Raw genomic sequence first — 14,311 nt, forward strand, 5'->3', positions numbered from 1 at the left:
CAAACACCAGGAAACAACAGAAGAGGCTGGCACAAGCCTGGACCCACACCTGACGCATTTCGTGTCTACCAGGGACACTTTGTCATAGGCTTAGTCAGCCTATTACTAAGTGTCCCTGGTAGTCATAGGCTTAGTTAGCCTATGACTAAGTGTCCCTGGTAGACACGAAACGCGTCAGGCCTTCTTATTTATGAAGAATAAAATGTAAACCTTTTACAATCTGACTAGGCTCTACTACTTTGTGGGTCCAGGCTTGTGCCAGCCTCTTCTGTTGTTTCCTGGTATTCTCACCATATGTCGGTGGGTTCCCTCCAGATACTCAGGTTTCTTCACACAATCTGAAAACATACAGGCAGGTTAATTCGCTCCTTCAACTGCATGCTCCCCAGTGGAGCTTACAATCAAAGGTCTCTATCGCATTCACACACAAACAATAGTGAAAGCGATAATGACCTTCAGTTGGGACACCACGGGGGCAGGGACTGATAAGAACGATGTACCTTATATAGCGTATATAAATAAAGGATTAAAAACAGTGGCCCTTTACTTCTAAATATGAATAGAACAGAATTTGCTTTTGATTTACAGTACTGAAAGTAGAAAAAAAAAGTCATGACGGTAAAATAAAAAAAGAAAAGTTATTTTCTCAGTTAAATTTCCTGCCAAATTTGACTTGTATTGGCCACTGCTCATTTTAATGTGTATGACTGTTTAAAGAACATGTGTCATCACGAAAGCTGACAGATTGGAAGACGGAGCTATTATGTCAGTTGGTACATTCCACACGGAAGTGTTGCCGTGGTCGGAATTCTTACATGATGTTGGGAGCTCATTCTTCAGCTCCTTATAAACAAAGACGAAGGGGCCTGTCATTTTGGCCAAAACCATATGTGAGAGACTTGGGAAAACCCAGGAGCAAGGAAAATGTAAGAAAAAAAAACCCTCAAAAACCACCTCCTTTAACAATGACCAAACCTTTGAGGTATTTAAACACTGCTTCGGTTTATTTATTACTTCTTTCCATTCGAGAAAGAAAATGACTGTCCTTGGAAGAAAAAATAGGATTTTTTTTTAAATACAGATATTTCCAGAATGAGGGATGTCCAATACAACACAGTCCATACTTTTTATTATGTCTATAGTACATTTTTCAGCATATTTGCATTTGTACCTGGGAATGCTTCCAATGTGTTACCATATTGCTTGTATCAGGGAAGCTGCTTTGTGCTAGCAATATGGCAATGCCCACCTTTGTCTCATGCCCACAACATTCTTGTGACTTTTCCTGACTAACACAAACCTGTGCCCAGAGCATTCATCTGCCAAGAGCATTCCCATGTTCAAAACATACTTGATCTCTTTCTTGACTGAGTGCACTTGTGCTCAAAGCATTCTTATGCCCAGAGCATTTCAGTGCCCAGAACAATACCATATCCACGGCAAACATAAACATTTTTGTGCCCAGAGCATTTCCGTGCCCTAAACATTCTTGTACCCACAACATTGTTGGGCCTAGAGCATTTTCTTGACTAGAGCTTACTTGTGTCCTTTGTGTTCAAAGCATTATTGTGCCCAGAGCATAGATATGGGTAGAAAATGGGCACATAGTTAGCTGTGCTCTTACACTTTACTCCTCATTAGAAAAAATAAATGGATAAACACATACAAAAAATATTTTTTTTTAAAAAAAACCTATTTAAAGGCAATTTTCAACTGTCTTGTTTGTGTCTAAAAAAGAGAAAAACACTGAATTGTTTTGCTTTATTTTTCTCGTCCATTCAATAATTATTTTATTTATTTAGAATGTACCAGTATATTGTGAATATAGAGGACAAACTCACTGGCACAACAATAAAGCAAAAAAAAAAGTCAGCATAGTAATAGGAAGGTGCTGCCTGCCCCTATTTGTTAAACACAGTGATATTATAGAATCATAATCATGCTGTGTATTGACTCGAAAGATATATGATAGATAGATAGATAGATAGATAGATAGATAGATAGATAGATAGATAGATAGATAGATAGATAGATAATAGATAGATAGATAGAGAGATACATAGATAGATGATAGATAGATAGATAGATAGATAGATAGATAGATAGATAGATAGATAGATAGACAGATAGTTAGATAGATAATAGATAGATAGATAGATAGATAGATAGATAGATAGATGATAGATAGATAGACAGACAGACAGACAGACAGATAGATAGATAGATAATAGATAGATAGATAGACAGATAGATAGTTAGATAGATAATAGATAGATAGATAGATAGATGATAGATAGATAGACAGACAGACAGACAGACAGACAGACAGACAGACAGACAGACAGACAGACAGATAGATAGATAGATAGATAGATAGATAGATAGATAGATAGATAGATAGATAGATGATAGATAGATAGACAGACAGACAGACAGACAGATAGATAGATAGATAGATAGATAGATAGATGATAGATAGACAGACAGACAGACAGACAGACAGATAGATAGATAGATAGATAGATGATAGATAGATAGATAGATAGATAGATAGACAGACAGACAGACAGACAGATAGATAGATAGATAGATAATAGATAGATAGAGAGATAAATAGATAGATAGATAGATAGATAGATAGATAGATAGATAGAATAAATAAAATAATTCATAAATTGGATTTCTTCCTTGCCGTGAGCATCTTCTCATTGGCACTGAAACAACGGTTTGGTTTCAGAAAAATGCTTATGCTAACCTTTTTAAATTTTGTGAGGACATACTTGCATTATGTCCTATCTATGAGTGGGCAAAGTTGGCCTTTGTTCAGTAGCCCATGATAACCAATCAGCCAATAACTGCTGAGTGAATGCTATGAGAACTCTACGCAAATGTTTTTCACCTGTTCCTGACACCCCATAATCTTCTGTTGTGTTCATTTAACAACCCAGGCAACATTTTAGCTTTTAAGAAAAAAGATGAATAACAAAAAGACAATTTTTTGGAAACACTTATGTTACTGAAGGCAACCTGCTATCAGGAGACATGCAACGTGTGAGCTACTGCAGGTCGTTCTTCATAAAATCACCTCTGTAATGTAATCGATGTCAAAGATTATCACTATGTTGGAGATCCAAAAGCAGCAGTTCCTTCTATATGGAAAGCAAGTGGTAAGAATTTTGAGATTGGTGGGCACTTAGAGATGACACTTTATGGGAGCCATTGCTGGGTCAATTCTCTAGTTCAGGGATCCCCAACCTTTTCAACCCGTGAGCAACATTCAGAAGTAAAAGGAGATGGAGAGCAACATTAGCATGAAAAATTTTATTGGGGTGCAAAATAAGTGCTGTGATTGGCCATTTGGTAGCTCCTATGTGGATTGTCAACCTACATTGAGGATCTGTTTGGCTGTACAACTGGTTTTATACAACCAAAACTTGCCTCCAAGCCAGGAATTCAAAAATAAGCGTCTGCTTTGAGGCCACTGGGAGCAACATCCAAGGGGTTGGAGAGCAACATGTTGCTCACGAGCTACTGGTTGGGGATCCCTGCTCTAGTTCATAACTGCAGAATTGGCAATAAATTTAAGAACTAAAAGCTGTTATCATTTACTTCCACTATCTTCGCAATGCGATACGCCCCACTAACCAACAGGGATAGTATCCATTGCCATTAAAGTGAAACTCAGTGGACCACGCTAAACTTAAGGTTATCAACTAGAATCTTGAGTGTGTCTTTAGCTTTAATCATCCATTTTGGGTTCCTTGTGGTATATATCCATTATTGATAATGATGGGATATGATCCATGGGGAGCAGTTGCAAAAAAAAATGGTCCCTGTGTACCATTGTTAATAACAGCAAACGTACATGTCCATGTCTCACGTTCCTCAAATTTGGTGCTGTATGCTCCTCCAAATGCTGGTCTCCAATCCAGCAAAATATGTAGTTCAAACAGAGGAGAAAGAGTTATGGGAGAATGTCCAGCCAGTGGTTACTTTATTCCAGGCTACATTTAAAAACAGTGAACATGAAAACATACTTCCTGTACTACGAGAGTGTGATCACCTGACGCGTTTCATGCCTCATTCTGGCACTTCATCAGATGCTGGGTACCCAATGTTCGTCAGTGAGGGAGTTAGGTCAGACAAATTAGACCTGATAGCAGCTGTTTTAGGCCCATGATTTGCATATGAATTTTATTCATTCAGCAATGCCAGACGGCACAAATCAGCCATTTTGGCACAGAACTGATTGCAGCTATCTGCGCAAGACCGGTACCACAAAGAAGGGTCGTGAAAAGACTGACGTCATCATTTGGGGCCCAAATATTACCGTAAATACTCTTTGTTGCTGCTGGGTTGCTACAATAATTTCCATTCACTGTGGATTGTGGTGGGTTTTTCATAAGCTCCCATTTCTGGCCTGGATCACTCTATGGTGAGCCTTTATCCTTTTCCCACTACACTACTCGAATTATATTTTTCAGTGCTGCGTTCTCATAGGGATATTGTGTAGTAATGTGCTTTTAGTGCCAGGTATCGACATTTTTAAGGGTTCAGAAGGTTGACCGCGTTCTGCTGAAGCTAATAAGCTACAGTAGACCTGCCTGAGGCAGAACGTGAAATATGCACATACTTATTTGTCATTTATTTGCTCCTTCCTGTGAAATAGTCATACCAAGGCAAAGCAACCCAAGCAACACCTATTGTAACCAATATCTATACATGAAACAAGTAGATATATACATCTCAACCTGGGATATCTCAAACCCATCATCACACTAATTAAGAAACGTACTAGCTAATATTTGCTTTTATCCATCACAGAATTGTTCCTTTATTGTTTATTTAATTTTTTTTTTTCGAAATAAGGAGAAACAAATCTGCTGGAATGGTTCATACTTCTCTCTTGTGTCCACTTGTACAAAATGCAGTCTGTGCTTTAATCACTTCTGTGCCACAGAATTCCCCAGCACCGCCGCAGAATGCTTGAGGGATCTGGTTGGCAATGTATGTGTAAAAGGGACATTATGCAAAGATAAAAAACCATCAGGCTGCTATGATTCAAATAAGGGTCATGTAACATTCATGGGTTTTCTGGTACGATTTGTTGTTTATGTTTTTGAAAATCACGTGTTTTTGTTTGGGTTATTTAAAAAAATGTGGCGTGACATTTTAGGGTGTATCTATTAATCCTTTGGTCTTGTTTAATGTAAAACCAATGATAAGTTGAGCTTTTAAACCGTTGACCTTGTAAAGTTACCAAGCAGCAATAGGAGGTGGTTAGGGGTGCCCCTTTAATACTGGTCGGTTCTTTTAAGAGGTGCACAGCTTATTACGGTAAGGTTTTTTCCCTTTTTGTTCTCTGCTGGGTTTGAACCTGAGACCTGATACTTTGCAGCCTCCTGCCCTTATATCTATCTTACAGAGGCATAACATAAGGATTGGCCCGTGCCGTAACTAGATATTACTGGGCCCCACAGCAAATTACTTTTCAGGCCCCCTGAAATTTCTAGAGGTTGACTTGTTTTACCAATATTTATTGAAATTGTATATGAATTAGGGCCTTATGGGGCCCTATAACTCCTGGGCCCCTCTGCAGCCGCTGGGTCTGCTTACTCTGTAGTTAAGCCTCTGGGATTGGTTTTTTGCCTACTGAAGTCTGCCTATTGCTCCCAGTTGCTTGGTAAGAATTAACAGATCCACCTCATTCCCAGTAACCTCCCAGCAGAAACTCTCTATTTATGCCTCATGCCTTGAACCCTGACCACACCCTTGGTCTACCTGCTGGTGACTATGCTTGTGATAGATGTTACTGTTACCATTGATCTTGACACAGTTATTTTCTCCTGGCTATCTAACTCTGCCAGTCCTGTAACTTACCTAATCTCTGGATTTGTGTGTAGAACCTTGGACTTTTCTCTACCTTGTCAATAAGTTTGCTGGCCTGTTTGCTCTGGGGCTTCTAGGAACAAATAGGTCTTTTTTCACTGATGATGTCCTTTGATGATGTCCTTTTAAGGTTAGATGGCTTGACTCCAAGACTATGTTCTTACAGGGTAGGTAGGTACACTAGTGAAAGAAATCTGCAATTTGTGGCTCTTACTGGAATAAGTAGATTTAGTAAATCATAGAGGTAAGATAAATTGCAATGGCAGAAAAGTTTTGATCGGTTGAGAAATTTGGAACCGCATTTGGTACGACTAATTAGGATTTGGATTCAGTTTGGTATTCAGCCGATTCTTTCATAAAGGATTTGGGGGTTCGGCCAAATCCAAAATAGTGGATTCGGTGCATCCCTACACAACATATACATTTGGGTTGGTGTAAAGTCTCTCTTAAAGGGATAAAGGAATGGCCAATTCTAAGCAACTTTTCAATTGGTCTTTATTATGTATTTTTTAGCTTTTCAATTATTTGCCTTTTTCTTCTGAGTCTTTCTAGCTTTCAAACAGGGGGGGGGGGGGGGTCACTAACCCAATCTAAAAAATGTTCTTTAAGGCTACAAATGTATTGTTATTGCTACTTTTTATTATTCATATTTATATTCAGGCCTCTCCTATTCATATTCCAGTCTCTTATTCAAATCGATGAATGGTTACTAGTGTAATTTGGATCCTAGCAACCAGACTGCTGAAATTGCAAACTGGAGAGCTGCTGAATAAAAAGCTAAATAACTGAAAAACCACAAATAATAAAAAATAAAAACCAATTGCAAATTGTCTCAGAATATCACTCTCTACATCATACTAAAAGTTAATACAAAGGTGAACAACCCCTTTAAGGGACAAGGTAGTTACATTGATGTGCAGGTTTGATAGTAAACTAGGGTTTTTTTTAGTTTGAACGTACTTCTGTGCCTAGCCTAGTGAAATGGAGGTGGCTCCTCAGATTCCCCCATGAGGCAACCTTATAAGTACCCAGTCACTAGAGCAGGTGACTTGCATAAAGAGCCATGAATTCATTTGCCCCGGGGTCAAGCTGTATGATAAGTGATTTCAATGCCACATCCAACACTCAGCACTGGGGGGCTTGTCCTACAACAATAGGATGTGGTTGCTTTGAAACTAAAGTTCTAAGCCCATATGCCAATGGTGACATCACAAAATTCAGGATCAATTTCAATCCTCTAGATCAGGGTTGTCCATCTGGAGGCCCCCATGGGCCAGATTTTGACATCTAGGTGATAATTGTGTCTCACTTGTTACTCAACAGCTGAGGAGCTGCAGACTGGGCATTCTCAATGTACTGAAATATATAACAATTATTACACAAGATAATATGCCCTTTGTGCCTTTACTTACTATTCCTCTTAAGGGTTGAGTCTGATGTTGGAGATAGGGTTGCCAAGTTTTCAGAAAATGTAAAAAGGGGTGGAACCACATTGCAAGATGGCCAGAGGGAGGAGAAAAGGTGGGCCAAGGTCTTTTGTTAAGGGCCAGTAAATTTGTAATGTGGCAACCCTAGTTGGAGACCAACTTTGACATAACATATAGCCCCAACCACAACCAACTTCTCTTACAGATAACTGCTGGCTTCTCAACTTTAATGGGCAGATTTATCAAGGGTCAAAGTGAAAATTCGAATTCGAATTTCAATTAAAATTTTTGAATTTTTGAAATCGAATTTCAAATTAGAATTTTTGAATTTTTAGAAATTGAGTTTTCAAATTTTGAATTTCACATTTGAATTTCAAATTTCCCATTCAAATTTTTGAACTTTCAAAATCGAATTTTAGAAATCGAATTTTCGAAGCCGCATTTTCGAAATCGAATTTTGATTTTGGATTCGCATTTGAATTTTCACATTTTTTTTTATGGGCAAAACTGTCAAATTCAACTAGGGAATTATTAAAATGAAATTCGAGATTTTTTTAAAAAATTTTAATTAGATTTTTGAGGTTTATCATACACTGGCCCCTTTAGGAACTCAAATTAAACTATTCACCACCTAAAACCTGCTGAATTGCTGTTTTAGTCAATGGAAGTCGTCAATTTGGAGTTGTTTGCAGCCTTCCTGACATTCAAGTTTCTTCAGTTTCTTTTTTGGGTCAATCCTATTCACCCAAGTTTTGTAAATTCGATTTTTTTTAATAAATTTCAATTGGTTGAATTTCGAGTTCATGGGAGTTTATGGGAATTTTAAAAAAACTCCTATGAATTTGAAATTTGACCTTTGTTAAATCTGTCCCTAAGTGTGAATTCTAATTACCCCAAAGAGTGTAAATACTTTTGCTTGACAAAGGAGCCCATAGCCGTTCCAATATATTTAACAAAATGACCCTACCGTTAAAGTCTTGTCTGTAGCACAACTCAATGAAGTGGCACCTATTCTCTTTCTGCCCCATGGACCCATGGAACAAAAATTAAGTAGACTTCAACTGATAAGAAGCAGGAGTGCAACTTATAATTAATAAATGTATTTTCTGCAATAACATTGGCCACCCTATGCCCTTATTTTTATGAAGTTGTCACTGGCTCAGTTTGCAGTTTAGCCTTGCCTAAGTTCCTAGCTATGAACTCCTTAGCACTGACCATAGACCTCCTATTGTGTTATAATCCCTTACGAAAAACCAGGAGAGTGTGCGTCCAGGCAACTGAGGAAGCATGATCTGAAAGTAGAGTGCATAGCCACAGGTTCCTTAGCACTGCCCATAGACCTCCTGTTGTGTTGTTATATCTAACAAAAATCCAGAGAAGTGTGTGTCCAGGCAACTAAGGGGGCATGGTCTGACAGCAGCACAGTGTGTGGCTAGATTAGCAAAATCTTATTGAAACTCTCCATAGCAGCAGTGAATATATAAGAGGTGTTGCAGCTCTTTGTCAAACGGATTGATTGATTAACATAGGTGCTAAATTTCACAAGTGCAGTTGCCAATAGCAACCAATGAGAAATTGTACTAGTTCAATTTAGCGCCTACGTTACTAAATAAGTAACATTAGCAAATAATTAACGTAAATGCTGGGGTACAATCTGGAGTGGGCTAACAGGCACGCCCCTTGGGCCAGCTATCAGTATCAGCCTCAGTTCCATAATGTATAAATTATAATCCAAATAGATCAGTGAGTCAGGAGCGTCATGTGCAGCATAATGAGACACAATGCTGTTGTAATTGACCTCATCCAATTAAAATTATTAATAGCATAGAAGGCAGCATTGCCAAATCTGACTTCTCACGACTTCTTAAGCTTTCTTCACAAAATCATGGCACTGGGAAGGCTAATTTATGGCCGGGGGTGAATGGATAAAGGGAAAGGATAAAGGGAAAATACTAATGGGGCCTCATTGGGAAGGCAAATGTTTGTGCAAAATGTTTATTATATCCTTTAATCTAGACTAAGGCTCATCAGTATATATTAAAGGAGTACTATAATTGTCGGGAGGAAAAGAACTGGGGTTCAGACCTGGAAACCTGTAGAGAAGATTAAACAGGGAAGATGAGAGATTGATAGAGGGTGGCAGGAATGGAAAGACAGATAGTGACTGTAAGTACAGGTATTGGGCCTGTTATGCAGAATGTTTGGGATCTGGGGTTTTCTGGATAACGGCTCTTTCCATAATTTGGATCTGCATACTTTTTTTTATAATTAGTATAATTATAATAAGTATAATTATTGATGAAGATTAGATGGATAGATAGATAGATAGATAGATAGATACAGAGAAAGACAGACAGACAGACAGACAGACAGACAGACAGATAGATGATAGATGATAGATAGATAGATAGATAGATAGATAGATAGATAGATAGATAGATAGATGACAAAGTAAAACATTGTGGAATATATAAGCACTATATACATAAAGGATAATAGATAAATAGGTAAAGTAATAGGTAGATATATAGACAGACAAACAGGACAGATTATTAAATGGATGGAAAGTGACAGACAAACAGATAGGTATATAGATTGACTGATGCACAAACATCTATAGTAAGAGAGACAAAGATAGATGATAGACAGATAGACAGACAGATCAGACAGACAGATAGACAGACAGATCACGCCTTTAGAATGCAGAATGTGCCCATGGATTGTTGGATATTAATCATTAGTGATATATAAAATATTTGAAACGTCTGTGAAGAGATTAGGGATCCCTGCAGCACATGTGCCTTGATGAACCCACAAAATCTGTATTTCTCACACCATAGAGAGACATAGCAGGGAGACTCGCCTGATCACTGTACAGAGAAACATGGGCAGCCTGGGGCTGTTAGATTATAATCCCTAATATCCAAGTGACAGACATGGTGGGCTTTGCCAATAAAGGTTATTACAGTAGCTAGAATTCATATTACAGAGTGAAGATAACACAAGGGCTAAAGGTCTTACTACAGTCTGCCCAGGGTTTGTGCAGACACCTCGCTTCCCTGTCAGATGCGAAAAAAATTAATTATTGCAACTTTTATTGTGAAATTAATAAAACATGGGCTCCTGAATGAATGCAGCCATCGTCATTGATAGTCGTCTTTCAAAGTAACCGCAGCAGCCAACACACATATTTAATGATATATCCTGGGAAGTAAACATTATAAAAAATAAATAAAATAAAAAAATGGCAGACACCATTATTGTCTCGCCGCACAAATATTATTCTGAAGCAGAGCAGAGAGAAGAGATGGGGTTGTAGAGACAAAAAGAAAGAAGGGGATAGAAGAGAAAGAAATAGAGAGAGATAGAGAGAGAGAGAGAGAGAGAGAGAGAGAGAGAGAGAGAGAGAGAGAGAGAGAGAGGGAGAGAAAGAGGGGGTTGTAGAAACAAAAAGAAAGAAGGGGATAGGAGAGAAATAAAGAGAGAGAGAAAGTGAGACAAGGAAGAAGATAAGAAGAGAGCGAGAGAGAGAGAGAGAGAGAGAGAGAGAGAGAGAGAGAGAGAGAGAGAGGGATGGAGTGAGGGTAGAAAGAGAAGTAAAGGAGGAGGAAGGGATGCAATGAATGAGAATGAGAAAGACAAATGGATCTACAGAGGGAATAATAGATTATTACAATAAAGTGGGATATTGAAAACTAAAGGAGAAGATAGAACTAAAAGATGGAGATAATAAACTACAGAAATGTGACAGCAGGGGCAAAGAGATAAAAGAAGTATGAAAGAGAAAAGAGGGGAGAGGGAAAGAAACAGAGAGAAAGCAAGTCTAGAGGAGAAAGATAAAAACAAAATAAGCAAAAAAAACTAAAATAGAGAAGAGAGGAAGAACAGGTAGCAGAATTAGAAAAATTAAAAGAGAGAGAAGGGGAAGTTTGAGCTTTTGCTGATATATTTAACCCTCTAGGGGCTCTGGCTGTCAGACACTGCATCTCAGTGACATGCCCAGCAGTGAAAGAGTTACTCATTCTGTCTCTTTACTGCAGGGAGACTTGTGTGATGCGAGTAATTCATTCAGTAGTGTGTCTTTTAAGAGGCTGGCAAAGTATCACGTGACAACCCACGTCAAAGAGAGTGGAAGAGACTAATGTGGATTCCCTCCCACATCCCATTCACAGCTCCAGAGGGCTGATCAGCCAGTGTGTAACCCCATTGAGTTACACTAGTATGAAATCTCTCTCTCTCCAACAAGATCAAATGGAGCCATTTAATGAAGAGATGCCATTACGTCCACCATGCAGCTTCCACTATCAATAATTTAAATATCACTCGCTGAGAGCCCACGAAGAGCCTGAATTATTTTTTTTTTCCTCCCGTTGTTTATTGTTTGTAGCCTTTTAATTTTTTCCCAAGGAAAGCTGGAAAGAAAACTTCACCCCAACAAACAAAAAAACCCAAAACCTATATTATCCAGAGTTTCAGCTGAGATCCCCAATACAAGTGTGTTGATGTGTTCTTTGACAAGTACTAACTAAAATAAGGTGGGTCCAATTCTTCTTTTTTTTTTTTTTTTTACCTGTTTCTGCAGTTTTAATGAGTTTTTTTTAATCTCTAACTGTGGCTGCCTCCCTGTCACACCACAGGGTACTGTTACCTGGAGCAGTCATTAATAAAGAATGCTGTTATTATCTTGATTGCATTTTTAATAGAAGAGGTCAGTAAGGGTGCAGTATTGAAATAAGAATGCACCTTAAGCGACATTTCTTTCACTTCATCTAGGAAGAACTGTGAAACAAAATGCTATTTTTTACACGGGGTTTAATATTTATGTGTTTTTAATGTGAGCATATGAAATGACCATAAATGCATTTGCGGATCAGTTTTCATTTTGTTATGGAGAATTGTTTCTGATGGTTGAAAAAAATTGAATAAAATAACTTTCTGAAATGTAATTTAATTTTTTATGTAAATACGTATTTTTTCAAAAAGTATTTCTGTGCAGAGCAGTGTGTTCTTTTTTTATAGCTTCTCAGCTTTTCAGCAAAATATATTTTTATCCCAAATGTGCAGCCAGACCTCCCTCTCTCCCCTCCCTGCTCCCTCTTTCTCCCTCCGCACTTCCATAAAGAAATTCCCCAGGTGGTTTGCATTGTGGAGAATAATAAGCAAATATTCAGTCCCGATCTCTTTGAATGGTTGCTTTACATCTGTGCAGTCGTTGCATTCATTTCGGAGCCTTGGCAGAGGATATTAGGAAGGGGGGAAAAAATGGGTCAGGGAGCTGCTAAAGTCAGGTACCTATTATTTTTTTATGATGATTGCTGGGGTAGAAAAAGCTGCCCTGTCTCTTTAAGCGAGCAGCAGTTGTTGCCTAGAAGTTTTGTCCAATAGACATACAAAGGGAGTTCTAAATAATTTCTCACTGACAAAAGGCAAGACATTCTGGGCTTAAACGCCTTGCTAAACTCAACAAGCAGTAGGCAGGCAGCGAGAGAGAGAGAGGCAGGCAGAGAAGAGAAGCAGGGGATCCTGATCCGACTCATGAAGATTTGATGAGATATTGGAAACTGGTGTCTATCAGTCAGACAGAGCATGAATTTGCTTTCTAATCTCCGGCATGGGAGGATGACTTTGCAGACAGAAACTTTGGTCAGGTTACCTGTCTCCGACTAAAACATTTATATATCTATAAAAGTCTGGCAAAAATCAAAAAAAAAAAAAAGGTAGGACTATGATGATGGACTAACCAGAACATAAAGTGCAGGTACAGTGTGGATGGACTTGCTTTTAATAATGCTGCTGTTAGACTAGATGAGAAGATATATAAATGTGTGTGTGTATATACTTTATATATATATATATGACTCTATTAGTACAGGAAACACAAGTTGCACAGTGCCGTGGGCACTTCATTGTTTTGGAAATTACTCCAGCATGACAACGTTCTGAGATGAGGGAGTTGGGTTTATTTTGATCTCCAGCAAGGAGCCTTTTGTCCTAGGGTAGGTTAGCAAAGGACGGAAATAATTGCATGTTTGCATGGGAGGATTACCGTGCGCATTACAGCTCTCTCCCTGTTCTGCTCGGGTGCTCTTTGTGCATAACATAGCTCTTTTATTCTACGTATAGGCTCATTAGCCTGGCAGGGGGAAACTCCTCTAGTCCTGTTCTTTTCTGCCTGGGATAGGTGACAACGAGAGCACTTTTGTTTCCCCAAGCAGATCTTTTGGATGACTTTCTTGTTTGATGACAATGGGGGTTACGCACTAAAGTCTAAAGGGAGCAAGTCAAAGCTGCTTTTTTTTTTTCGCTATGATCTCTTTCTGCAAGATCAGCCTTGTACAACCCCACGGTATATGTCTAGCTTGTTTTCTCTCATTTCTGGTTCAGTTTTAGCAGTCTAGTTAAAGAAGACACAGCAGACAGCTAAATGTGAATCAGTATTTTTCCCTCTGCATTTCCTTCTTAAAGCAAGTCGCATGCCTTCTGTTTCTGGGAATGAAAGGGTGCATGTTCCCTAGCAGACTTGCATGATGTTAAATATCTGTTTCCTATATGTTTATATAGGGAAGCGTTCCATTACATTGGTGGTGTTGGAAATGAGTTTGCCGATGGTCTCCCAGCAAAGGGTTAAGAAATTGAATGCTCTCAATTGTTCTCTATTTCTCTGTTCTTAATCGGAAGCCCCCCCCCCCCCCGCCCCTTGTTCAACCTCACCCACCCTTCCAAAATTCTTTATTTATACACATGTGCAGAATGCAGCTTTAGCAGCAGTGTTAATATTTTGCAGCTCCTCCGGTGAAAGTAAGTGCCCCATAAGTGATCCGACCAGAGTGATTTGCCATAAAGCCGTGCGTGTACCTGCACATCAAAAGAATGTGTTCTGTTCCCCCCCTCCCCTTTAGAAAAGAGACATCCATTCCTTGTATTTTCATTTGACCATTGTTGCCTTACAGAAGGCTGAGGGTGCCCTCTATGGGCCAGCAGCGAAGCACTTGCTG

At 38.8% G+C, this 14,311-nt stretch overlaps 1 protein-coding gene across 2 annotated transcripts in view; it reads left to right on the forward strand.

The window, feature by feature from the left end:
• bdnf.S (brain-derived neurotrophic factor S homeolog) overlaps positions 1-14,311 on the forward strand; it is a 66,836-nt gene that overhangs the window by 16,350 nt on the left and 36,175 nt on the right. The window contains 1 exon segment of one of the 2 annotated variants that reach the window (NM_001085482.1): positions 11,565-11,851. The exons of the other annotated variant lie outside the window; for it this stretch is intronic. The gene's annotated coding sequence lies outside the window, so the exon portion shown is untranslated. 2 annotated transcript variants of the gene reach the window in all.

This window comes from Xenopus laevis, chromosome 4L, assembly GCF_017654675.1.
Source record: "Xenopus laevis strain J_2021 chromosome 4L, Xenopus_laevis_v10.1, whole genome shotgun sequence".
NCBI classification, from domain to species: domain Eukaryota; kingdom Metazoa; phylum Chordata; class Amphibia; order Anura; family Pipidae; genus Xenopus; species Xenopus laevis.